This window comes from Pelobates fuscus, chromosome 3, assembly GCF_036172605.1.
Source record: "Pelobates fuscus isolate aPelFus1 chromosome 3, aPelFus1.pri, whole genome shotgun sequence".
NCBI lineage: Eukaryota > Metazoa > Chordata > Amphibia > Anura > Pelobatidae > Pelobates > Pelobates fuscus.
Window position 1 is genome coordinate 123,138,767 of NC_086319.1, and position 27,053 is coordinate 123,165,819.

At 46.3% G+C, this 27,053-nt stretch overlaps 1 protein-coding gene across 1 annotated transcript in view; it reads left to right on the forward strand.

Moving 5' to 3' along the window:
* The window catches only part of LOC134601666 (DNA damage-regulated autophagy modulator protein 1-like), a 432,307-nt gene that overhangs the window by 379,446 nt on the left and 25,808 nt on the right, over positions 1 to 27,053 (forward strand). The window lies entirely within an intron of this gene.

Genomic DNA, 27,053 nt, shown 5'->3' on the forward strand with positions numbered 1-27,053 from the left:
CATGGTGGATCCCAGGCGGAGCGCGAGCAAGTGAGGTCGGCGGCCGGCTCTTCTTCAGGAGTGGTGAGTAGGCCGCGAGGCGGCAGGGCAACCAGTAGGGGGTTGGGGGGTTCGGGGGGTCGGGGTATGGAGCCAGGTCCGGCTACTCGTGGGCTCAGCCCCCCCCCTTATCATCCTCCCCGCTCTGTCTCCCCTGGCCCGGCCCCTACCACACTCTCATCAGCCTCATCCGTTCAACAGGCGCTTCCATCAGCTTCATCCGGCCAGCATGCACTCCCATCAACCTCAGCCGGGCAGCATGCACTCCCATCAACCTCCTCCGTTCATCCTGCATTCTCATCATCCTCAGCCGCCCATCAAGCTCTTCCAACACTATCTCCTGCCCATCCTACCCCCCTTGGCCCCCTCCCTATGGGTCTGATGCCCTCTGCAGCTGCCCCGCCATTACCCATGGCCCATGCTGCCCCCTCTGGGGCTCCCTCTGCCATGCCAGTTTCACACACAGTCTTTACCACTTCTGCGGGTCCCCAGTTACCTGGGTTGGGTGGGCAGGGTTCTTTTTCACCTGTCCTGTCTTCACAGGTCACCCCTGGTCGGCTGACAAGTCGGTTCCCTGATGCTGTGACTGGTGCAGTGCTTCCTGCGGTCGCAGTTCCCTTGGGGCCGTTGCAGCCTGGTGGGCATGTTGAAGTCCCGCTACTACCTGCCAATTCAGCTCCTGCAGGTGAGTACTCTGGTATAACGGGGTCGGGTTTGGGGGGCGCTGGCGCAGGGGAAGTGCAAGAATTGGGTTCTGTACTCCAGGCTATGAAGCAGGTTTTGCTAACCCTTGAGCGGGGTTATCGCCCCGGGGCTTCCCCCCCAGTGGCGTTAGATAACCAGCTTCGGGCGGGTTGGGCAGGTTCCGCAGGGTCTGATCCCTCCGCAGTCGCGGCGCCAATGCCCGCTAATATAACACAGGCCCCCATCCCCTCAACCTCGGCGTTACTGCCGGTGACTCCGGAAAATGTAGTGGGCACGGCCGGGGACGCCGCTGCTCTCTCGGGTTTGGGGGTTGCTCCAGCTGCGCACGGTGCGGCGTACATGTGCTGGTCAGGCCCTTTGGGCCTCCATCTCACGCCGGAATTGCGCGCCAAAATAGACAAGGGGGAATTTGTTGAAATTTTTTCTCTCCTCCCTATGGAAGATCTTCCCCGGGTTGACGCTGACGCTAAAGAGTCCGAAAAGGACAAAGAAAAGTTTCGGTACCGGAAGATTCCGAAAACTTTCGGAAACTGGATCCGAGCCTTTTCGATCTTAGCCAGCGTGATAGGTGAGAAGACTCCCGCCAAATGTTCTTCCCTATTCTGCTACCAGGACGTCATATGGACCGCTTGTCGGGTGTACGGCGGTTTAGGTTGGTGGCGGTATGATGAGCAGTTCCGCCAACGTTTAGCGGTTCGGCCTTCCATGGGCTGGGATCAAATGGACATTGGCTTGTGGTTAGCTATCATGACCCGCCCAGCCTCACATCAGGGGGGCCTGTCGTCCTTTCTTGGGGGGGCCGGCGCGGGTTCTTCAACCGCAGCGTCGGCCGGGCAACGTAAAACAGGCTGCTGTTGGCAATATAACGATGGCCAATGCAAATTCGGGTCTAGTTGCCGCTTCAAGCATGAGTGTTCGGGGTGCGGTGGGTCCCACCCCGCTTCAAAATGCTTCAAACGAGCCAAAACTGTCGACAAAGGGGACTCCGTGGGCGCTAAAGGCGAAGACGCCGGTGGACGTCGACGCGATGCGCCCATGGCTAAATCGTTATAGGAATAAGAAGGCGGCTGCCTTATTGCTGGAGGGATTTGGGCAGGGGTTTTGGATCCCTCACCGGCCTCGGCAGGTCTCCGGTTTTTGCAGAAACCTGAGATCTGTTTCTGAATATCCAGGGGTGGTCAGGGAAAAACTGGCGAAGGAAGTGGCACTGGGCCGAATGGCGGGCCCATTTCGGGTTTCGCCACTCACCGATCTAAGGGTTTCACCGTTGGGCGTGGTGCCCAAACGGGAAACGGGAAAGTTCCGGCTGATTCATCACCTGTCGCACCCTCATGGGTGCTCGGTAAACGATGACATTGCAGCTGAATTATGCCGCGTTTCCTATGCGTCCTTTGACGCTGCTGTGGGCATAGTCAGGGCCGCTGGCCCCGGGGCACTCATGGCGAAAACTGATATCGAGTCCGCCTTTCGCCTCCTACCAGTCCACCCAGAGTGTCATCATCTCTTGGGATGTGCATTTGAAGGTCATTATTACGTGGATATGTGTCTCCCCATGGGTTGTGCAATATCCTGTTTTTATTTTGAATGCTTCAGCTCTTTTCTAGAATGGGTAGTGAGAATGGAGTCCGGTTACGATTCCCTGCTTCACTACTTAGATGACTTTCTGTGTGTGGGCCCCGCGCATTCCCCGATATGCTCCCAGATCTTACAAGCAGTGTCGGATGTGGCCTGTATGTTCGGCGTGCCGCTGGCACCTGACAAAACAATTGGCCCTTCCACTTGCTTGTGCTTCCTCGGGATCGAGATTGATTCGGTCATCGGGGAATGTCGGCTTCCGTTGGACAAGTTGGCTGATCTACGTGGGGTGGTCCAGGAGGCGAGCTCCTTGCGGAAGATCACGCTGCAACGACTTCAGTCCTTGTTGGGCAAATTAAACTTTGCCTGCCGGATTATGCCCATGGGTAGAGTATTTAACCGACGCCTGGCGGCTGCCACGTCAGGGATACTGAAGCCGTTCCACTTCGTCCGCCTGACCAGACCGCTCAGGGAGGATTTAGCGGTTTGGGCGGTTTTTCTGGAAGAGTACAATGGTAGGTCTTACTGGCAGCAGCCCGAGGTAGCAAACTCAGTGCTGCACCTGTTTACGGATGCCGCGGGTTCGTCGGGTTTTGGGGCTATCATGGGGAAACAATGGTGCGCAGAACCTTGGCCAAGACCGTGGTTCGACTCGGGCCTGACCAAGAACATGGCGTTCTTGGAGCTTTTTCCCATTGTGGTGGCTCTCCATCTTTGGGGACCGGAGATCAAGAACAGGCGTGTCGTGTTCCACTGTGACAATTTGGGCGTTGTCCAGGCCATTAATCGGTTGACTGCCTCCTCTCCTCCGGTGGTCAGGCTCCTGCGGAGCTTGGTTCTGCGTTGCCTGTCTTTGAACGTTACATGTCGCGCTGTGCATATTCCCGGTGTAGAGAATACCACGGCTGACGCCCTTTCTCGTTTCCAATGGCAGGTGTTTCGTCAGATCGCGCCCGAAGCAGATACGATGGGCCTTCCCTGTCCCAGAGAGCTATGGTCCCTTGGCCTGAGCGAATAAGGGAATGGATTCGGTCTTCAGTGTCGGATGCTACTTGGGCCCGGTACGGTAAGGCATGGGGTGACTGGGTCGCTCTGGAGCAGGACCAAGGTGGGTTTTCTTCATCTGCGGAGAGGGTTCAAGGGGTTTTACGGTTGCTCTGGTTTTGGGAGGCTAGTGGTTGTTCCCCAGCCACGGTAGCAGGGAAGCTATCAGGTCTGAGCTTCTGGTTCAACCTGACTCGCGTGCCGGATGTGACCAAAGATTTCATGGTCCGGCTCGCTATGCGTGGCTGGCGTAGAGGTCCGCAGCCTCGGGATTCCAGGAGACCGGTTTCTGGCGCACTGCTACTTGGTATCGCGTCGGTCTTATCCAGGGTCTGTTTGTCCGATTTCGAAGCGCGTTTGTTTCGGGTGGCTTTCTCTTTCGCCTTCTTTGGCGCTCTGCGGATTGGGGAACTTGTGAGCCCTAGCAAGCGGATTCCAGGCGGCTTGTTGTTCCATGATGTGTCGATCGTGGATGATACGGTGCGTTTTTTGGTGCGAAAGTCGAAAACTGACATTTTTGGTAGGGGGGCATGGGTGTCCCTTCGCGCCATTCCCGGCTCGGCTGTCTGTCCCGTCGCAGCTTTTCAATCTTACCTTCTGTGTCGCCCGGATGTTGTAGGCCCATTGTTAATCCATGGGGATGGGTCTTTTCTTTCCCGCTTCCAATTTCTCCGGGTTTTCCGTCTGGCACTCGAACATCTGGGTATTTCGAGCACAGACTTTGGGGGTCACTCTTTTCGGATTGGGGCCGCTACGGAAGCCTCTCGTTTAGGTTTCTCGGACCAGGCCATTCAAAGGATTGGTAGATGGGAATCGGGGAGGTTTCGGTCCTATGTTCGGCCCACTCGGCTGATCGGTATTCCCCTTGTGTTTTCTCCACAGGGCCCGGCCGACGGATCTGGATAATCGGTCATTCCTACATCTACTGGGCCCACCTGCGGGCTGGGGTTCGCCCGGGTGGGACAAGGCTTGGAATACCTCGGGAGCTGGCGGAGGTCCGGTGGTTCGGGTTCCGGGGCATGAAATGGGGTCAGCTGTTGCCTGAGGTCGTGCAGTTATCCACGTTATTAGGAATCCCGGATATCTTGGTGGTGCATCTGGGAGGGAACGATTTAGGTTCGCTGCCCGCGTGGGGCTTAGGGGAGCTGATCAGGCGAGACTTGGCGCGCTTGCGACTACTTTTTCCAAAAATTTGCTTAATATGGTCTGGAATAGTTTCCAGGAACTATTGGAAGTGCGCACGCGATCAGGGTGCTATGGAGCGCTGTCGCATTAAGATTAATAAGCGGGTTTCCAAGTTTGTGCTAGGTATCGGGGGCTTGGCAGTTCGACACCGTACTTTTGAGCGGGAGGCGGCTATCTTCTTCCGCCCGGATGGGGTCCATCTCACTGATGTCGGTTTGGACTTGTTTAACCTAGAGCTGCAGGATGCGTTGGAACAGGCCATGGCGTTGCTTGGGGGTCGCGCCCGCTGATTTAGGCGTAAATGCAGCGGGGCTAGTGGCGGGTATGGTCCTTGCCGAACCAATTGGGAAGAGGAGTACAAGAAAAAGAAGGATGCTGGGTCGGGTCCCCTCCCCTAACCTCGGGAAAGGTTTGGGTATTTGCGCGTGCCCTCTGTGCCAGGAATGGTGGCCAGGGGTTGGCATGTGGTATTGGAAGGCCAAGGTGAAGGCCAGGTATCATGGACGAGGGGGGAGGGCTGATGCCTCGGTAGGGCGTGTACCCTAGAGGGTTGGTGGTACGGTTGGCAAGGACTAGTTCAAGTTAAATAATGTTTATACCTTGTTTTATTTATGGTTGGTTTTATAAATATGTTTGATAAATTATAAACAAAATATAAATAAAAGCTGTGGCCTTTTTATACCACACATATATGTTTCCTGGTTTTGATTGGGTTAAGGGTTTGAATGGGGGTGATGTATTGTGTCGCACCACACGTAACCGCTACCTACACACAAGGCCCAGAGGAGGCGGGCTGAAAGCTAGCCGGATAGGAGGCATGTGTGGGTGTGGTGGGTGTGGGTGTAAAATGGGTGTGGCATTTAGGTTAAGGGTTTGGGTGGGGTTGTATAAATAGCGGACATTTTGTCCCCTTCACCTCAGCCATCTTAAAATAACGGCAAGGTGACAATCTCCCTCCCTCCCTCCCCTTTTTTGCTGTTTTTGTTTCCTTCCTCTGTAGGTGTTCAATATCTTGTCACAGCTGGCGGGTATGGTCCTTGCCGAACCAATTGGGAAGAGGAGTACAAGAAAAAGAAGGATGCTGGGTCGGGTCCCCTCCCCTAACCTCGGGAAAGGTTTGGGTATTTGCGCGTGCCCTCTGTGCCAGGAATGGTGGCCAGGGGTTGGCATGTGGTATTGGAAGGCCAAGGTGAAGGCCAGGTATCATGGACGAGGGGGGAGGGCTGATGCCTCGGTAGGGCGTGTACCCTAGAGGGTTGGTGGTACGGTTGGCAAGGACTAGTTCAAGTTAAATAATGTTTATACCTTGTTTTATTTATGGTTGGTTTTATAAATATGTTTGATAAATTATAAACAAAATATAAATAAAAGCTGTGGCCTTTTTATACCACACATATATGTTTCCTGGTTTTGATTGGGTTAAGGGTTTGAATGGGGGTGATGTATTGTGTCGCACCACACGTAACCGCTACCTACACACAAGCATCATGTTATACTGTGATGAGCTGGGGTCATTTGTCTGGCTTCTCAGCTGCATCAGTTTAAACATCACATAAACTGTGATTGCTCCTAAAAACAAATTGAAATAATCAATAGGAGACTTTCTGAACCAACACTTGTGAAAAACATTTTACAACTAGATTTTTGTTTGGAGGAATGTTTTTAGTGTTGGGAAAGCAAAACCATAATTTAGATGTTACTGTAACCTCTGTGGAAGACTAACATTATTATACTCGCTATATGGTTTTATTTTTATATGGCTATGATATAAGCATATTTAAACATGCATGTAAATATGAATACAATGTCACCCTTCTAATAAAAATAAACTCTCTCTTACTATCACAGTTCAGGGATACTTCATAAGCAAATTCCAAATTGAAGTCCAATCAAGGAGAGCATTAAGCACCTTTAATGTTTTCTCTTTTGTATAATAGAATAGAAATCTGATATCTACGTATAGCATATATAGTAGTAAGAGGGAGTAAGACCATGTATAGAAAGCTCTGAAAACTGGAAAAATATAGGGATTCACCAGAAACCTATACAAACATAATTAATAGAGTGCTTAGTACTATAAGATAGTAGCAGGTATCCAGGAGCTTACTGAAAGGATGAGTGCTATTATAGATAATAAAATATTTTGAAAATAAATATGATTAAAACATATTGATGGATATCTTGAGTGTCTAGTGTTAAAGATAACTGTATGGCATGGGTGTCCTTAACTCTGGAAAATGGAGCATCCCAGGGTAAATACCACCTCTTGCCAATTGTTATACTTCCAAATAGAGTGAAAGATACAATAGCCAAATGTTATAGATGTGCTTAAAATAACACTGACTATTATTATGCAAGCAAAACCAGTACCATACACTGGTTGCTGTGGGCAATATAAAAATATCGCTGGAAAACAACTGAGAGTATAAAAAGTCAAATTTATTCCAAAATATTTAAACATAGAATTAAAAATAAGCCCACAGACACAATACCAGTCTATTAAAGGTGCAAAATACAAAATAACCTTGTTCTCAGGCAAAGATGGATGTAGATGTTACTTGCGATATTAACATCCAGATTCTGATTGCCGGTGAGGACGGCGTGAGGACAGCGTGCGTGCCACAGTGCGTTCCACCTCGAGCCTCACTTCAGGGGAACAGTGCTGCTTGTCAGAAGATGTTACTGGGATGCCTGGGATCCATGGTGATGTATACGATCTTTACGCTGATACCTTGGCTGGTTGTGACTCGGTAGACTTGCTGTGTATTGTCTGACGCGTTTCGTAGGGAACAGCCCTACTTCCTCAGAGACGTGTAAGGTGACCTCCATGTGGGGATGTTTAAATACCCCTCAGTTGCATCCATCCTTGCCTGAGAACAAGGTTATTTTATATTTTGCACCTTTAATAGACTGGTATTGTGTCTGTGGACTTATTTTTAATTCTATTTTTAAATATTTTGGACTAAATTTGACTTTTTATACTCTCGGTTGTTTTCCAGTGATATTTTATTATTGCCCACAGCAACCAGTGTATGGTACTGGTTTTGCTTGATCTTGGCAAGTATTATACTTGCGTAATAATAGTCAGTGTTTTTCTAAGCACATCTATAACATTTTTGCTATTGTATCTTTCACTCTATTTGAAAGTATAACAATTGGCAAGAGGTGGTATTTACCCTGGGATGCTCCATTTTCCAGAGTTAAGTACACCCATGCCATACAGTTATCTTTAACACTAGACACTCAAGATTTATATGTTTTAATCATATTTATTTACTTCAAAATATTTTATTATCTATAATAGCACTCATCCTTTCAGTAAGCTCCTGGATACCTGCTACTATCTTATAGTACTAAGCACTCTATTTCTCTTTTGTATGTTGCAGCGTTATGCTGCAATTGTTTAAATCATTATTTTTTCTTTCTCAAATTAACATACACTCAATATTCCATTATAATAAAGCGAAAAAACATAATTCTTAAATAGATCAACCAGGACTTCCTAGAGCTGGCCGCCAGACCAATCTGAGTAAGAGAGGTGACCAAGAACCCAACAGTCACTCTTAGTGACCTTCAAAGATCATTTGTGAAGATGGGAGAAACTAGTGGAGGGCCAGTAATTCCTGAAATAAATGACCGATCTTGCCTTTATGGCAGACTGGAAAAAGATTACCTGCACACTATCCAAATACCTATACACGTTTAAAGGACCACTATAGTCACCAGAACAGCTACAGATTATTGTATTGTATCTGGTGAGTATCATCATTCCCTTCAGGCTTTTTGCAGTAAACACTGTCTTTTCAGACAAAAAAAAAGATGGTGTTCCTTTAAGCAACAGGAGTTTTTTTAGTAACAGCTATTAAGATGTAAGCTCACTTGCCCCATCCACGCAAAATAACAATTCAATATACATGATAGCCGCGCCTTCATCAGATCTCTATACCTGACAGCCACGCTATAGCACATGCACGCAACTGATATCGCGTAACTTCCGGTAACACAGGTACACCCGAAGTGATGTAGGTACAAGAAATCTGATGGGATATAGAAAATAGGGATCGACCGATATTGTTTTTTTAAGGCCGATAACGATACCGATAATCTGTGAACTTTCAGGACAAAAGCCGATAACTTGCCGATATTCTGTACATTTGCCATTTTGAAAAAAAAAACTATTTCTAAAGGTAAATGCACAAAATATACAAGCCACATGTAGTGGATGCAGTGTGTTTAGACAGGGGAGCTGTGTGTGTTTGTAGTGGATGCAGTGTGTGTTTGTGTAGTGTGTATATAATGAATGCAGGGTGTGTTTGTGTAGTGTGTATAGTGAATGCAGCGAGTGGGTAGTGTGTATATATAGTGAATACAGAGTGTGTGTTTGTGTAGTGTGTGTGTGTGTAGTGTGTGTATAGGGAATGTAGTGTGCAGTGTGTGTATAGTGAATGTAGTGTGCATAAAGTGAATGCAGTGTGTGTGTAGTGTGTGTATAGTGAATGCAGTGTGCGTAAAGTAAATGCAGTGTGTTTTTGTAGTCTGTGTATATAATGCAGAGTGTGTATAGTGTGTGTGTATATAATGCAGAGTGTGTGTGTGTGTGTTTGTGTAGTGTGTGTATATAATGCAGTGTGTGTGTGTATAGTGTGTGTGTGTGTGTGTGTGTGTATAATGCAGAGTGTGTGTGGTGTGTGTGTATATAATGCAGAGTGTATGTGTGTGTGTTTGTATAGTTTGTGTATATAATTAATGCAGTGTGTGTGTGTGTTTGTATAGTTTGTGTATATAATGAATGCAGTGTGTGTGTGTGTGTTTGTGTAGTGTGTGTATATAATGCAGAGTGTGTGTGGTGTGTGTGTATATAATGCAGTGTGTGTGTGTGTGTTTGCATAGTTTGTGTATATAATGAATGCAGTGTGTGTGTTTGTATATATAATGAATGCAGTGTGTGTGTGTGTTTGTGTAGTGTGTGTATATAATGCAGTGTGTGTGTGTGTGTGTATATAATGAATGCAGTGTGTGTGTGTGTGTGTTTGTGTAGTGTGTGTGTATGTATATAATAAATGCAGTGTGTGTGTGTGTTTGAATAGTTTGTGTTTGTGAAGGGACATAATTTGTGTACAATGGGCAGGAGGGGAGGCATTTTTATTTTAATTTTAATAATGTTTTATTTTTTATTTTATTTTTGTCCCCCCTCCCTGCTTGTTACCTGGCCAGGGAGGGGGTTGCGACATTCCCTGGTGGTTCAGTAGCATTGGCTGTGCAGTGGGCGGGCCTGGCAGCAAGCTGTTACTTACCTCCCAGCAGCTCCCTTCAGCTCCCTGTGCAAATCTCGCGGTCTGCTTGCCGTGTGGAGCATTGCCATGGTAACCTGTGGCCACGCTCTGAAGGGAGCTGCTGGAAGGTAAGTAAGCGATTGCTGCTGGTCCCCAGGACCGCTGGGCTTGTAATGAGCCCGGAGGTCCTGGTCTGTATTGCCGAAAATACCTAATATCGGCCGATAATATCGGTAAAACCAATAATCAGTCAATCCCTAATAGATAATCGATAGAATACCAGCACAAGCTGTGCCGGTTGGCTTATTTTGTATTTGGGCAGTGTCCCTTTAACTCTAAAATGGCAGACACTTGACCAGTGAGATTGCAGGTACATGGATCTATATATCTAAATTGCTTCATGAAACTGAAGTTATTTTAGTGCTTAGTGTATCCCTTTAAGACCAGAGGCTTTGCATATGGTGAACCAGGTGAGCATCCATTTATCTTTCACTATATGGTCAATGGGCGCCTTAAATAATGTATACATACGTAGCACCCTGATTAATCGAGGCTTGATAGGAAATCCAATACTGAATGTGCAGAAACATTAAATACCTAGAATTAGGCTGATTATATACAGATTTCTATAGATTTTGCATCTTTATTTATTTTTTTAATAACTGAATATACTATTAAAATACATTAATTATTATATATTGTATTGGATGATATGTGTAAATTGTATTCCCCGGTTATTTGTTTTTCAGTTTTTTTGATGTATGTTTTTTATGTTATTTACATACATATTCATATTACATCATTATTCTTATTGTTATGGAAACTAATTTATTTATAATAAAAACATTTCAAAAGATTATGTATATCTGAGAGTTAAATTTAAGATAATTTGTATTTCAGGAGTTATACATCATGTCAATTTGAGAGTAAATTAATTATTGTTAAGATAACCTTATAACTCCAGGAAAGTTAGTCCATGATAGTCATGGGTCTGGAAGCGGACAATTTACAGTCTATCAATGAGGTCCATAGGGTCTGACTGAAGCCTTAGCTCAGAAATCTCTTTTCTTGCCACCTACTTGTCTACTTTGTTGAAAAAGCTGTATTATTTCAATATCACAGAAGTTAAAAGAAATAAATACTAAATATAAAATATAAAGACTCAGAATTGGTAACACTTACCCCAAAAGGCAGCTACTGTAAGGACGACAGTAAACACAATGTTCTCTGGGTAGAAAACACCACAGTCACTAAAATAATACAATGACGTTTAATGCATGAAATTGTTTTACATTTTCAGATGTAAACAGCATTTGCAAGACATGTTTTACATTTGAAAAATGTAATATCCATATACCCCTGTGCAGACAGACAGTACTAGTATTAATAAGTATGAGACACATTAAATATACACAGTGAACACATCCCTCTTTTGGTTTGTTCTTGGTAACCAGACCACAGCTACAAACACCATTTATTTATCGGTTAGGCAAATAGCTACCGATAAAGGGAGACTGTTTATCGGCAAACTATGCTATTAAGGATCCATTAAAGACAGTAGTCATTTTTAATACTCTGCATAAGTACCGATATTTAGTCAGTAAGGAGTCTTCAATCTCCTACCTCCCACTGTTTTCCCATAAATAAAGGACATTACTGTAAGGCTGAGTAGGCACGGACCTCCAAGTTGTTCAAATATACCAACCTGCCAGATAAATAATATTTCTCAATTTCCATAAGTGATTATAGCTGCAGCAGGGAGTAGAGGAATAGTGTAGATGAATGCAGTTTCCAAGACGATTCTCCCTAGCAAATAGAATATCCCCCAAACATGAGCCTAGACTTCATGAAGGGTGTAACAGGAATAAAGTTTATTGAAAACACACTGGCTTTTATGAGAAATCCTCCTGCAAGAGGACCTCCCACAGCAAACAAAGACAATAACCAATCACCATACAGATTTACAGTAATACCCGCTCTCTCTGCCTGGGAGATATTGAGATAAGTAAAGGAACCTGGAGCCATATCCTTTGGAGGGAACAGAGGGCTCGGGGGCCGCTCGTGTGGTGAGTTATCGCCTGACTTCTGTGAGGAAGGTGCTTGCAGTTTTGTTTCATCCAGAAATCCTCAAAGATTTTGTCCAGCGTGGTTGCTTGCGAGGTTTGTGTGCTGGGCAGTGCTGCACACATGGCGTCCACCATCTTGGTTAGTTCGCTGTGTGTTCCGTTTTAGGAGGCTGCAGTGCTGTTGTGCCTGTCCCAGCAGGGATGCCTCCTAGACCGGGATATCCCTCCCTGGTCCAGAGGGGGGGATAACGGGGCTCCAGGAGATTTTAGTTGCTGTCTGGGTGGTCCCCGATGAGAGAATGGCGCTTCTCCAGGGCACACCAGGCCAAAGATTAATCAGTCTGCTCTCCGGGATTGTGTCTGCGCAGGGTAAGTTGCTGTCGCTTAGTTTGGGCTCAGGTGCCGCTAGATAGGGTTAGATGCCTTAGTGGGTTGTTTTTTCATTGAGTTTTTGGGGCATAAAACCTCAATTTAGTTCCGAAAAGTCCGGAGCTCATTCAAGACACGTCCGTCCAGCATGGCAGTCAGGCCCCGCCTCTGCTTTTATCAAAGTAACTAACAACCAAATCGCAGCTAAATCAAAAGGCTACTACTCCATATGAATTCTTCTTGAACTCTCTGCTGCCTTTAACATCGTTGATCATGTTCTCCTTCTTCAAACTCTTCAATCACTCAGTCTCTGTGACACTGTCCTCTCGTGATTTTCCTCCTATCTATCCCAGCTCTCATTCGGTGTCTCCTTTTCTAATGATACCTCCTCCCTTCGTCCTGTGTTGGTTGGAGTCCCCCAAGTCTCTGTCCTTGGTCCCCTTCTATTTTCTCTTTACACTGCCTCTCTTGGCAAACTTATCACCTCATTTGGATTCCACTACCACCTTCACTCCGATGACACCCAGATATATTTCTTCTCCCCGGACCTCTCCCCTGCTGTCCTGCAACGTGTCAGTGCTTGCCTTTCTTCCATCTCTGACTGAATGTCCTCCAGCTTTATGAAACTCAATCTATCTAAGACGGAACTCCTTGTCTTTCCTCCTCCTAATACTGATCCTCTTTTGCTCTCCCTTCAAGTTAGTGGTACCCACATCAGTCCATCCTTGCAAGAATGCTGTCTTGGCGTTATACTTGATTCTGGCCTCACCTTTGAGTCTTTGAGTCTCACGAAAAATTCATGCATGTATTTATTGGGGGCATATAAACTAAGCATAAACTAATGCATTGTATGTTTCTGTGTGTGTGTGTAAGGGGTGCAAGGTTTGTTTCTGTGTATGTAATTGAATGCAGTGTGTATCTGTAAGAGGGGGCATTAATTATGTAAGAGAACGTAAGGGATGAATTGTGTGTTTCGGGTGTGTCTGTGTGTGAGTAGGAATGCATTGTATGTTTCTGTGTGTGTGTGGGGGGGATGCATTGTGTATGTGTGTAGTGTAAAAGAGAGGGTTTGTGGGGTAGGATAGGGACTGAGATGGGAACAGCTTTCTTTTTAAAAAAAAAAATCATAGTGCTCTCCCCTCAATTATTGATTTCCCCTTCCATTCTGTCCCTCCGTGTTCTCCCCTTCTGTCACTTAGTGCTCTCCCTTGGCCCCCTGTCCCTCTGCAGTCCCTCTTGGTGGTCTTCTCACTCCCCCCTCCCACCTTAGTGGCCCTCCCTCTCCCAAACCCCTTAGTGGTCCTCCCTCTCCCAAACCCCTTAGTAGACCTTCCCCTACTCCCCCCACCCCCTTAGTGGTAATCACCCTCCTCCCCTCTCCTTAGTAGTCCTCCCTCCTTACCCCCCTTTGGTGGTCCTTCCCCCCTTAGTGGTCCTTATCCCCCCTCCCCTAGTGGTCCTTATCCCCCCTCCCCTAGTGGTCCTTATCCCCCCCAACCTCCCATAGTGGTCCTTACCCCCCTCCCTCCCCTAGTGGTCCTTATCCCCCTCCCCTGGTGGTCCTTATCCCCCCTCCCCTAGTGGTCCTTATCCCCCCTCCCCTAGTGGTCCTTATCCCCCCCTCCCCTAGTGGTCCTTACCCCCCCTCCCCTAGTGGTCCTTATCCCCCCTCCCCTCCCATAGTGGTCCTTACCCCCCCTCCCTCCCTCCCGTAGTGGTCCTTATCCCCCCCTCCCTCCCATAGTGGTCCTTATCCCCCCCCTCCCTCCCATAGTGCTCCTTATCCCCCCTCCCATAGTGCTCCTTATCCCCCCTCCCATAGTGCTCCTTATCCCCCCCCTCCCATAGTGCTCCTTATCCCCCCCCCTCCCATAGTGCTCCTTATCCCCCCCCTCCCATAGTGGTCCTTATCACCCCCATCCCTCCCCTAGTGGTCCTTATACCCCCCCATCCCTCCCCTAGTGGTCCTTATACCCCCCTCCCCTAGTGGTCCTTACCCCCCCTCCCCTAGTGGTCCTTATCCCCCCTCCCCTCCCATAGTGGTCCTTACCCCCCTCCCTCCCTCCCGTAGTGGTCCTTATCCCCCCTCCCTCCCATAGTGGTCCTTATCCCCCCCCTCCCTCCCATAGTGCTCCTTATCCCCCCCTCCCATAGTGCTCCTTATCCCCCCTCCCATAGTGCTCCTTATCCCCCCTCCCATAGTGCTCCTTATCCCCCCCCCCTCCCATAGTGCTCCTTATCCCCCCCCTCCCATAGTGGTCCTTATCACCCCCATCCCTCCCCTAGTGGTCCTTATACCCCCCCATCCCTCCCCTAGTGGTACTTATACCCCCCTCCCCTAGTGGTCCTTATACCCCCCCCTCCCCTAGTGGTCTATACCCCCCCCTCTCTTAGTGGTCCTTATACCCCCCCTCCCTTAGTGGTCCTTATACCCCCCCTCCCTTAGTGGTCCTTATACCCCCCCCTTAGTGGTCCTTATACCCCCCTTAGTGGTCCTTATACCCCCCTTCCTTAGTGGTCCTTATACCCCCCTCCCTTAGTGGTCCTTATACCCCCCCCTCCCTTAGTGGTCCTTATACTCCCCCTCCCTTAGTGGTCCTTATACCCCCCCTTAGTGGTCCTTATACCCCCCCTCCCTTAGTGGTCCTTATACCCCCCCCTCTCTTAGTGGTCCTTATACCACCCCCTCCCTTAGTGGTCCTTATACCCCCCCCTCCCTTAGTGGTCCCTATACTCCACCCCCTCTCCCTTAGTGGTCCTTAACCCCCTCCCTTAGTGGTCCTTAACCCCCCCCTCCCTTAGTGGTCCTTAACCCCCTTCCCCCCCTTAGTGGTCCTTAACCCCCCCTTCCCCCCCTTAGTGGTCCTTCACCCCCTTCCCCCCCTTAGTGAGCACTTCCTGTCATTCCGCTGGCGGCCGGATACAGGAAACAAAGGTTCCTGTCCCGCGTTCCGCGCCGCCCGGCCACGCTACATGGAGAGACCGGCAGGAGGGAGCGCTCTGCGCTTCCCTCCTGCCGGTCATAAACCCGGCCGCCCTCCATGCAGCAGTGCTGTGCTGCCTGGGGCTTGCTAAAGCGCTCAGGCGGCGCAGCATGAGGAGGCGCAGCGGGGACAGGGATCCGGCGCCCCCTGGTAAGTTGCGCCCTAGGCGGCTGCCTAGGTCGCCTTACAGGTGGCGACGGCCCTGAGGATAGCATAAAATCTAGCCTAATAAAGGTTAGTGAGGCGAACATAGAGTCCGTTTGGGTTATATTAGAATTTGGTAATCACACAGTAACTCGTGCAGCTGTGATTTATAGGCCCCCAGGACAAATTGAAGAGTTAGATAATCTACTAGTTGAAGAAATAGCTAAAATGACAATGAAGGGGGAAGTTATCATCATGGGTGACTTTAATCTTCCTGATGTGAATTGGAAAACAAAAATAGCTACTTGTGCCAGGAGCACACATATTCTAAACTCCCTACTGGGATTGTCTCTAAAACAAGTCGTTGAGGAGCCAACTCGTAAAGAGGCCATACTAGATTTAGTGTTAACAAATGGAGATTTTGTATCAGATATTACTGTAGGTGAAAGTTTAGGATCCAGTGATCATCAGTCAGTGTGGTTTAATATAAGAACAGTGACTGAGTCACACCACACAAAAACAAAAGTTTTAGACTTTAGAAAAACAGACTTTTCTAAAATTAGAATATGTGTAAAGGAGTCATTATCAGACTGGAGCAATTTAAATAGAGTCCAAAAGAAATGGGATTATTTAAAAGTTGCACTACTGAAGACAACAGAAAATTGCATTAGGCCTGTCAGTAAAAGCAAAAAATTCAAGAAACCACTGTGGTACTCCGCAGATGTGGCCAAAATAGTAAAAAAAAAAAAGTTTGCATTTAGTAATTATAAAAAAACCCAGAGTGAGGAAGACAGAATGACCTATAAGATTAGGCAGAAAGAGGCTAAGCAAGTTATAAGAGCTTCCAAATCACACACAGAAGAGAAAATAGCACAGTCAGTAAAAAAGGGGGACAAAACTTTTTTTAGATACATAAATGAGAAAAGAAAAGTAAAACAAGGATTAGTTAGATTAAAAACAAAAGAAGGAAGGTATGTAGATGAGGATAAAGGTCTAGCTGACTGCCTCAATGAATATTTTTGTTCGGTATTTACAGATGAAAATGAAGGAAAGGGACCTCAGTTAAGAAAAAGGATAAATGAGTCATTTATTACACGTGAGTTTACAGAGGAAGAGGTTCTATTTCAACTGTCAAAAGTAAAGACAAATAAGTCAATGGGACCTGATGGAATACACGCAAAGCTATTAAAAGAGCTTAGTGGTGTACTAGCAAAACCATTAACAGCTTTATTTAACCAATCATTGATAACAGGAGTAGTCCCAGAAGATTGGAAGTTAGCGAATGTTGTGCCCATTCACAAGAAAGGTAATATGGAGGAGTCGGGCAACTATAGGCCAGTAAGCCTTACTTCAGTAGTGGGGAAAGTGATGGAAACCATGTTAAAGGATAGGATTGTTGAACATCTAAAAACACATGGATTTCAAGATCAGAGACAACATGGGTTTACTTCAGGAAGACCATGCCAAACTAATCTTATTGATTTTTTTGATTGGGTAACTAAAATTATAGATCAGGGTGGTGCAGTAATATTTTTATTAGTGATATTGCAGAAGGTCTTGATGGTAAGGTGTGTCTTTTTGCGGATGATACTAAGATATGTAACAGGGTTGATGTTCCAGGAGGGATAAGCCAAATGGAAAATGATTTAGGTAAACTAGAAAAATGGTCAGAGTTGTGGCAACTGACATTTAATGTGGATAAGTGCAAGATAATGCATCTTGGACGTAAAAACCCAAGGGCAGAGTACAGAATATTTGATAGAGTCCTAACCTCAACATCTGAGGAAAGGGATTTAGGGGTGATTATTTCTGATGACTTAAAGGTAGGCAGACAATGCAATAGAGCAGCAGGAAATGCTAGCAGAATGCTTGGTTGTATAGGGAGAGGTATTAGCAGTAGAAAGAGGGAAGTGCTCATGCCATTGTACAGAACACTGGTGAGACCTCACTTGGAGTACTGTACACAGTACTGGAGACCCTATCTTCAGAAGAATATTGATACCTTAGAGAGAGTTCAAAGAAGGGCTACTAAACTGGTTCATGGATTGCAGGATAAAACTTACCAGGAAAGGTTAAAAGATCTTAACATGTATAGCTTGGAGGAAAGACGAGACAGGGGGGATATGATAGAAACATTGAAATGCATAAAGGGAATCAACACAGTAAAGGAGGAGACTATATTTAAAAGAAGAAAAACTACCACAACAAGAGGACATAGTCTTAAATTAGAGGGACTAAGGTTTAAAAATAATATCAGGAAGTATTACTTTACTGAGAGGATAGTGGATGCATGGAATAGCCTTCCAGCTGAAGTGGTAGAGGTTAACACAGTAAAGGAGTTCAAGCATGCGTGGGATAGGCATAAGGCTATCCTAACTATAAGATAAGGCCAGGGACTAATGAAAGTATTTAGAAAACTGGGCAGACTAGATGGGCCGAATGGTTCTTATCTGCCGTCACATTCTATGTTTCTATGTTTCTATGTTTCTAAAAGGCCGAATGACAACATTTATCGACGGGTGGGAGACCAACAGACTCCGGACAGGTATGAACTTACCACAACACGTACCTACGCACCCCACGAGATTGACAGACCCATGACACTGAAAATACTATCTATTAATGCCAAGGGATTGAACATCCCCACCAAACATAGACTTCTCCTAAGAGATTTAAAAGCAAAAAGGGCGGACATAGCACTGGTACAGGAGACACACATCCCGAAGGCCTCACCAATCAAACTAGGGGACAGAACCTACAACGCTACACACGAGGCCAGGGCATTACGAAAACAAGCGGGGGTGGCCATACTCGTACATAAGCGCTGCCCTTTTGTGGTCACACACAAGCAGAAAGACCCTGAAGGCAGATTCTTAGCTATCACCGGCAACCACTACAACACCAAACTACATATTGTAAACGTATACGCACCCAACAAACCAGACAGTGCACACTGGGACACCATAGCATCCCTGCTTACCACCCTACAAGGAGGCATACTGGTAGTAGGAGGGGACCTAAATGCCGTCCCCTGCCCAGCATCCGACCGCAGCTCTAAACCGGGGACACAGCGATCACAGGGTAGAGGGGGACAGGACAAGCTTCTGCACACCTTGCCCCAGCACACCGGACTGATGGACGCTTGGAGACTCCAACACCCAGACACAACAGACTATACATATTACTCGGCCCCTCATACAACATACTCCAGAATAGACAATATACTCCTCAACGGAGTGGGTATGGCCAAACTAATCCAATCAGAGATAAACAACATCACATGGTCTGACCATGCAGATGTAACCATAACCTTAAGAACAGGCCAACACCACAACACCTGGACATGGAGACTCAACACGAACTTACTCACCGACGAGGAAATACTCACCACGACACGACAGAAAATTGCAGACTATTTCACCACTAACGACACGGAAGATGTCAGCCCAACCACACTATGGGCAGCACATAAATCAGTATTTTTTAAATTTGTATTTTATTGAGTTATTCTCAGCATTATACAACTTTTCCAATATATTTGTTAAGAGTAAAAAAAGGAATCAAACATTAATGAGAATATTCAAGGACAGAGGAGTGCATATTTGCATATTGTTCCTGTTCATACGTCCGACTCGCAAGTGCTTGAGCCCAGAGTCGTAGTAGTGCTAAGCCTTTGCTGGCCGCAGGCATTTTGTAGCAGTCCAGTATCAGTGGAATGATGTAGGTGCAGCGTGGGTAAGAGCTGGTATCCAAGTCTCTACTACGGTTTCTGCTTCTTGGTGGCAAGTTTTGTTATACTTTTGAAGGCGCGCTTGGCGTTGTCTCCACAAACTGCCTTGCTTGGTGAAGTTGGTGTGTCCTCCGGCCGCGGCTGGAGCGACAGGCTCAATTTTTGCAGGAACTGATCGGGGTCATCTCGGGACGTTAGCGTAAAGCTTTCTCCCCCCTTCTCAGCTATTATTGATCCCTCTGTGCCCCATCGGTACCTGATGGACAAGTCTCGTAGTCTCCTGGCCACTGGTGCCAGCCTTTTTCTCTCTGCTAGAGCCGAGAATGGGATATCAGCAAATATCGCTATTCTGTGGCCTTCATGTGGCACCGTCCCCATCTCTATGGAGCGCTGCAGTATTTCTGATTTTACCGCTATGTCCCTGGTCACCGCTATTACGTCTCTGGGTGCTTCACTGGGTGCTGCGGCTGCTTTTCTCACTCTGAACACTGATGTGATCGGTGGAGAGTCAGTGGTGCTTTCGGCGCCTATGGCTGTCAGCATAGTGCGAACCCACAGCAGGAGCTTTGTATTTTCGACCGACTCTGGGATGCCCCTAAGTCGCAGGTTTTTTCTCCTGTGACGGACTTCCATAGTGGTCACCACTCTATGTAGTTGCTGTACCTGTGAGGTGAGTTCTGTGAGCTTACGTTCCGTAGCCTGAGACTTCTCCTCTCTAGCGGTCTCTTTTAGTTCCAGTTCCCACACCTTTTGGTGGACCACCCCTATTTCGTCCTGTACTTCCCGCAGATCCTGCTTCCATACTTTCCTGAGGTCTATTAGGAGGTGTTTTATGTCACCTTTGGTTGAGGGTGACTCATCTTCTTCAGACCCCGACAAAATGGAAGCCTCCTCTGAGGAGGGTAGAGGTGAGGCTACTGCGTCGGCCTGCGAGGCTTCTGAGTCCTCCGTGTCATATTGGGCCTCGGGCGCCATCTTGGGCGTCTGTTGCGGCACCGGCCGTTCGAAGGAGAGCCGTATATCCGGCTGTCTAGTCGGTTCTTGTCGGTGAGGCTTTTTATTTTTGCGCCCCATACTCTCTGCTTTGGGGGGTATTTGTCTTTCTTGTGGAAATTTGTGTTTGTTCGTTGGCTTGAGTCTCTATTCCCTGGGCCGGAACGGAGCTCTCAGGGAAGACGTCCGCTCGGCTTTGTGGTCAGCCACGCCCCACCACATAAATCAGTATTAAGGGGACATCTCATACAAGCCGCCACGCACAAAAAAACGAACCAAAACGAAACACCTCTTAGAATTACAAACTGCCATGCGGAAACTTGAACAACAACATAAACAAAACCCCTCCACCACCACATATACAAAACTCCAAACCACACGACACTCGATTAACCCCTTAAGGAACATGACATGTGTGACATGTCATGATTCCCTTTTACTCCAGAAGTTTGGTCCTTAAGGGGTTAAAGAACACACCATAGCGGAAGTGGCACGCTCCATAGTCTGGTCAAAGCGCTTGTTCTACGAAAAAGCTAACAAAATGGACACATTACTGGCGCGGACACTTAGACCCAGGCAAGGACATAAACCCATAACAACACTTCGTAACACAGCCAACGAACTAGTTCACACCCCTAAAGACATTAACAACGCATTCACTGAATACATCCAGAACCTATATAACCACACCCCATGAGAGGGCAACGCACAGGCCCAATATATCACCCGCATAGCAGAATTCCTATCTCAGATGGACCTACCCAAAGTGACCGCGGTAGAGGCCAACACTCTGGAGAGCCCCATAACACAGGAGGAGGTAGAATCAGTGATATCCACCCTCAAGGGAAACAAAGCACCTGGCCCAGACGGCTACGATATGAGCTACTACAAAAAATATAAGACGGAATTAGCACCCTACCTCACCAAATGATGCAATCATTTCCTCCAAGGGGGAACACCTGACCGCGACATGGCCACCGCCAACATAATCCTGCTAACCAAACTCGACAAAGACGGTACACTAGCCACAAATTACAGACCAATCTCCCTTATCAACACTGACTTAAAAATATTTGCAAAAATACTGGCAAAACGGCTAACTCCACTACTTCCTAAATTAATACACCCAGATCAGGTCAGTTTCATGCCGGGACGCAAGCTGTACGAGAATACGCGCAGAGGTGCTGACTTGATGTGGCTCATGTCAAGCTCCAAGTCACCATCCCTTGCCCTCTCTCTTGACGCCGAAAAGGCCTTTAACAGAGTTCAATGGCCCTTTCTGTTCCACTTACTGCAAACGCAAGGCTTCCCGGACCCCTACATCACAGCCATAAGAGCACTGTACACGGACCTCCAAGCACAAACCATAATAGCAGGAGCCCCGAAATCATCGTTCCGAGTGAGCAACGGAACGAGACAGGGATGCCCATTGTCACCGCTATTATTCGCGATCGTTTTAGAACCGCTCCTACACCTAATTAGAACTGACCCGAACATTAAAGGAGTGCAAATTGGGAGGGAACAATTTAAAGCTGCAGCATATGCGGATGATATACTCCTCACACTCACAGAACCGACCCTCTCAATGGCCAATCTAGAAAAGCTACTGCAAACATACGGAGACATGGCCGGGTACAAAGTCAACCTCACCAAGTCAACGGCATTGCCATTCCACATACCAGACCATGAGATACAACACATCAGACATACTTACCACATCAAAACCAATGCAACAACGCTCACATACCTTGGCGTTAGACTGACAGCATACCACAACACATTATTCCAACACAACTATACACCCCTGCTCACTAGGCTTAAAACTGACTTAGACAACTGGACGGACAAGCCAATCACATGGCTAGGTCGTCTACACTCCATAAAAATGAACATACTACCACGACTGCTGTTCCTTTTCCAAGCGCTACCGATCCGAGTCACCAAGAGCGATTTAGCTGACATACAAAAAGCAATAGATGCCTTTATTTGGCAGAGAAAGCGACCCAGAATAGCCAAGACGGTACTATACAACCCCAAATGGAGAGGAGGCTTGGGAATGCCCCACCTCCACCATTACTACACCGCAGCTCAAGTGGCACAAATCGCCCACTGGCACTGCCCGACTAATCAACGCAGATGGGTCGACATAGAATCCCTCATGACGGGAGCAGACCTACCACAGTTCCATATCTGGACGCCAAGAGAACACAGAGTACTCTTGCGGACAGAATGCCCAGCCATCCTTAACTCCATCAGCTTATGGGACAGAGTCGCACGGAAATTTAAATTCACAGACCTACCTTCCTCAATGACTCCGGTCCTGCGCAACAGAGCATTCCCACCGGGACTTAGGGCGATAGACTTTCAAGGCATAGAAGCCACAGGCCTACAGCACTACACACACCTGTATATAGACAACCAACTAGTACCCTTCCAATACTTGCAAACCCTTGCCCCACTAAAAACGAGAGACTTCTTCCGATATGTCCAACTACGAGATTTTGCACAGACTACAGAGGTCAGAACCGCAAATGCCAAACCGACTACGTTCTTTGAACGAATTTGCTTACAAGAACACATGCCAACAAAATTAATCTCACTACTCTACAACCACATATGCCTAGAATCAGGAACTTGGGGCGCACAGAAATACACTGACAAATGGGAGGCAGATCTAGGCGAAACACTAGAGGGGACAGATTGGCAAGACATATGGGAGGCGAATGCAAAAGTATCCATATGCACGGCCCTCCAGGAACAAGCGTACAAAATACTGCTACGGTGGTACACGACCCCAGTCAAACAATGTCACATGCAACTAAGCCCCACAGACACCTGATGGAGGCTATGTGGAGAAAAGGGTACATATATCCACATGTGGTGGCACTGCGCTAGAGTTAAGGAGTATTGGGGAAATATAGCAGATCTCACCTCCAAAATCCTACAACGACGGATAACACCAGACCCTTGGGCGTGCCTACTATCACAGCCAACGGAGGGACTAGACAAACATGACCAAAGACTACTAAATATGCTTTACTTAGCAGCTCGTAGAGCATTGGCACAATACTGGATTAAGCCCGAAGTACCCCTGATTTCCCTAGTAATCTCCAAAATCAGGGACAATTACTTAATGGACAAGTTGACTGCACAGGTCCGCAACACCAGCGCCACATTTCAAAAGAAGGGGGCCTTCTGGGAACAATACGACATTTAACTCGATGCGTCATAGCGCTCACTCATAGACAAATTTTCACTTGTGCACTACGAGGTTATACAGCAAGATATACCCACAGTTTTCTTTGTTATCTTTATTTTCTTTTATCCTGTTCTTTCATTGTATATATTTACCTGTTTATTGAAAAAAAAACAAGAAAAACCACGACCGGCACAGCAAAACGAACCACCACAAAGGCTTCTGCGCAAGCCACTTGAATTGTATCGTTGTTATCTAATGTACGCAATACTAACCTACTCTTCCTTTCTGTAAACACTTCTCAAGCAATAACTGATGATTAGGCTTCTGCGTAAGCCAAATGTAATGTCATGCTGTGTGCCTGTCGACACTTAAATAAAGAATTGAAAAAAAAAAAAAAGTCTTAGATCTTTGATATCAGCTTCATAAAATGGGGGCAAAAACAAAGTGTTGCATTCATAATTTTGTCCAGTGTAAGTACTGTTGTGAAGGGGTTATTGAAAACAAAAATGTTAAATTTTGTTTGCGCAAAAAAGATTTAAAAAAATAATTTATCAAAGAATAAAGTTACAGATAAAAAAAACTGTGCCATCCTTTCACATATATTATGCTATATAATGTAATATGTTGCCCCATGTATTGTATATGCATGTGTATATATGTATATATGTATTGTATATGCATGTATATATATATAGGTATGTGGCCTTTGTGCATTGTATTAATGGCAAAGCTATATTTCCTGACTGTGTGAGTATGATGCATGTCTTGAGCTGGTGAATGTGACAGGGTTTGTAAAGGGGTACCAGTGGCAGGGAGAATGTGATAGGGCAAAGTGGGTAAATGGGACAGGGTGGGGGGGTTTGTGCGAGAGAATGAGGGAGGGTGAGTATGACATGGTTTGAGGAGGGAGTGTGACAGGGCGAGTGGAGGTAAGTGTGTCAGGGCAATTGCGGAATGGTAGGAGTGATGAGTATGACAGGATTGGAGGGGTTAATGTGACAGGGTAAGTGTGTCATATTTGGGGGTGAGTATCACGGGATTGGGGTGAAGGGTGAATATGGTGTGGAGGAGGGAGTGTGACAGGATTAAGGGGGGTTAATGTGACAGGGTGAGTGTGGCAGAGTGTGACAGGATTAGAGTCATTAATGTGACAGGATAAGGGTGGCAGGGTTGGGGGAGGGTGTGACAGAGTGAGAGAAGGTGAGTGTGACAGAAAAAGGGGGGTTAATTTGACAGGGTGAGTGTGGCAAAGCAAGGGTAAGTGAGTTTGGAGAGGGAGAGATTAACAGGTTAACAGAATTAGGAGTGGTTAATGTGAGTGTTTATGCGTGAAGGGATTAACAGCATAGAAACATAGAATGTGACGGCAGATAAGAACCATTTGGCTCATCTAGTCTGCCCAATATTTCAAAATACTTTTAATTAGCCTTATCGTATAGTTAGGATGGCCTTATGCCTATCCCACGCATGCTTAAACTCCTTTACTATGTTAACATCTACCACTTCAGCTGGCAGGCTATTCCATGCATCTACTACACTCTCAGTAAAGTAATACTTCCTGATATTATTTTTAAACCTTTTCCCCTCTAATTTAAGACTATGTCCTCTTGTTGTGGTAGTTTTTCTTCTTTTAAATATTGTCTCCTCCTTTACTGTGTTGATCCCCTTAATGTTTTTAAATGTTTCTATCATATCCCCCCTGTCTCGTCTTTCCTCCGAGCTATACATGTTAAGATCCTCTAACCTTTCCTGGTAAGTTTAATCCTGCAATCCATGAACCAGTTTAGTAGCCCTTCTCTGAAATCTCTCTAAAGTATCAATATCCTTCTGAAGATACGGTCTCCAGTACTGCGTACAATACTCCAAGTGAGGTCTCACCAGTGTTCTATACAATGGCATGAGTACTCCCCTCTTTCTAATGCTAATACCTCTGTAACGGACTGTTTTGCACACAAGAGGTTAAAAACTGTTTAGGCGATATTCCCCTTTTCTGCTGCACAGACAGCTACTGCAATCACCAATCTCCCGAATTGCAAACACATGAATTCACCAATCTCCCGAACTGAAACCAGAGGAATACTCCAAACTCCCGAACAGGAAACACACAAATTCTGTAAACAGCCGAACAGGAAAAACCATGCAAACAGTTTACACTCCTGGCAGTTGCACTGTAACATCATACAATCCAATTCCCCGCAAGAACGAGACGACACTTCGTTTGAGGGTCAAGCAGAACTGATTTACTGGGGCTACCTGCCCGGCTTTTATGCAGGTCTCCCATCTGGTGGACACTCCCCTAGGGGACCAGATGGAAGACTGGGAAACATATTGGACATTGACCAATCACAAGCTTACAATCCCACAATGCATCACAATCCCTCCTCTCTGTCCTGAAGATAATTGGGAAGTAATCCAATTATCTCCAAGGACAGAGGCAGAACTCCATTAACCACATGGCAGACAAAGGCCAATAAAATACATAAAAATACATATTGTTACATTTATCACATAAAACATATACATTCAACATATCCCCAGAAAGCTTAGATCTGAGCGCACATTATTACCGGATGGCGCTCAGATCACATACATACAGTTCAATCGCCATGGAGCCAAAGTCTTTCATACAGGCTTTCAGTATACGGCTGGGCTCCATGGCATAGCTATCTGGGGTAGCATGGCTTTAACAGTCCGCAGAAAGGCACGAACCAGCCTTTCTGCAGGGAAAAAGAACAGTGTTAAACATGGGGCCATAGTCCAGTGGCAGGAGGCGGGCGACCAGGCTCCTCCAGTGGCCAGTGGCGAGGTTGGTTCCGCCACAACCTCTTCCTATACAACCAAGCATTCTGCTAGCATTTCCTGCTGCTCTATTACATTGTCTGCCTACCCCTAAATCCCCTTCCTCAGATGTTGAGGTTAGAACTCTATGAAATATTCTATACTCTGCCCTTGGGTTTTTACGTCCAAGATGCATTATCTTGCACTTATCCACATTAAATGTCAGTTGCCACAACTCTGACCATTTTTCTAGTTTACCTAAATCATTTGCCATTTGGCTTATCCCTCCTGGAACATCAACCCTGTTACATATCTTAGTATCATCAGCAAAATGACATACCTTACCATCAAGACCTTCTGCAATATCACTAATAAAAATATTAAAGAGAATTGGTCAAAGTACAGATCCTTGAGGTACCCCACTGGTGACAAGCCCAAGTTTCGAATATACTCCATTGACTACAACCCTCTGTTGCCTGTCACTCAGCCACTGCTTTACCCATTCACCCAATATTACCCAATATTGAAATCCAAAAGATTGCAGTTTATTGATAAGCCTTCTATGTGCAACAGTGTAAAAGGCCTTACTGAAATCTAGGTAAGCAATGTCTACTGCACCACCCTGATCTATTATTTTAGTTACCCAATCAAAAAAATCACTAAGATTAGTTTGGCATGATCTCCCTGAAGTAAACCCATGTTGTCTCTGATCTTGAAATCCATGTGTTTTTAGATGTTCAACAATCCTATCCTTTAACATGGTTTCCATTACTTTCCCTACTACTGAAGTAAGGCTAACTGGCCTATAGTTGCCCGACTCCTCCCTTCTACCTTTCTTGTGAATGGGCACAACATTTGCTAACTTCCAATCTTCTGGGACTACTCCTGTTAACAATGATTGGTTAAATAAATCTGTTAATGGTTTTGCTAGTACACCACTAAGCTCTTTTAATAACTTTGGGTGTATTC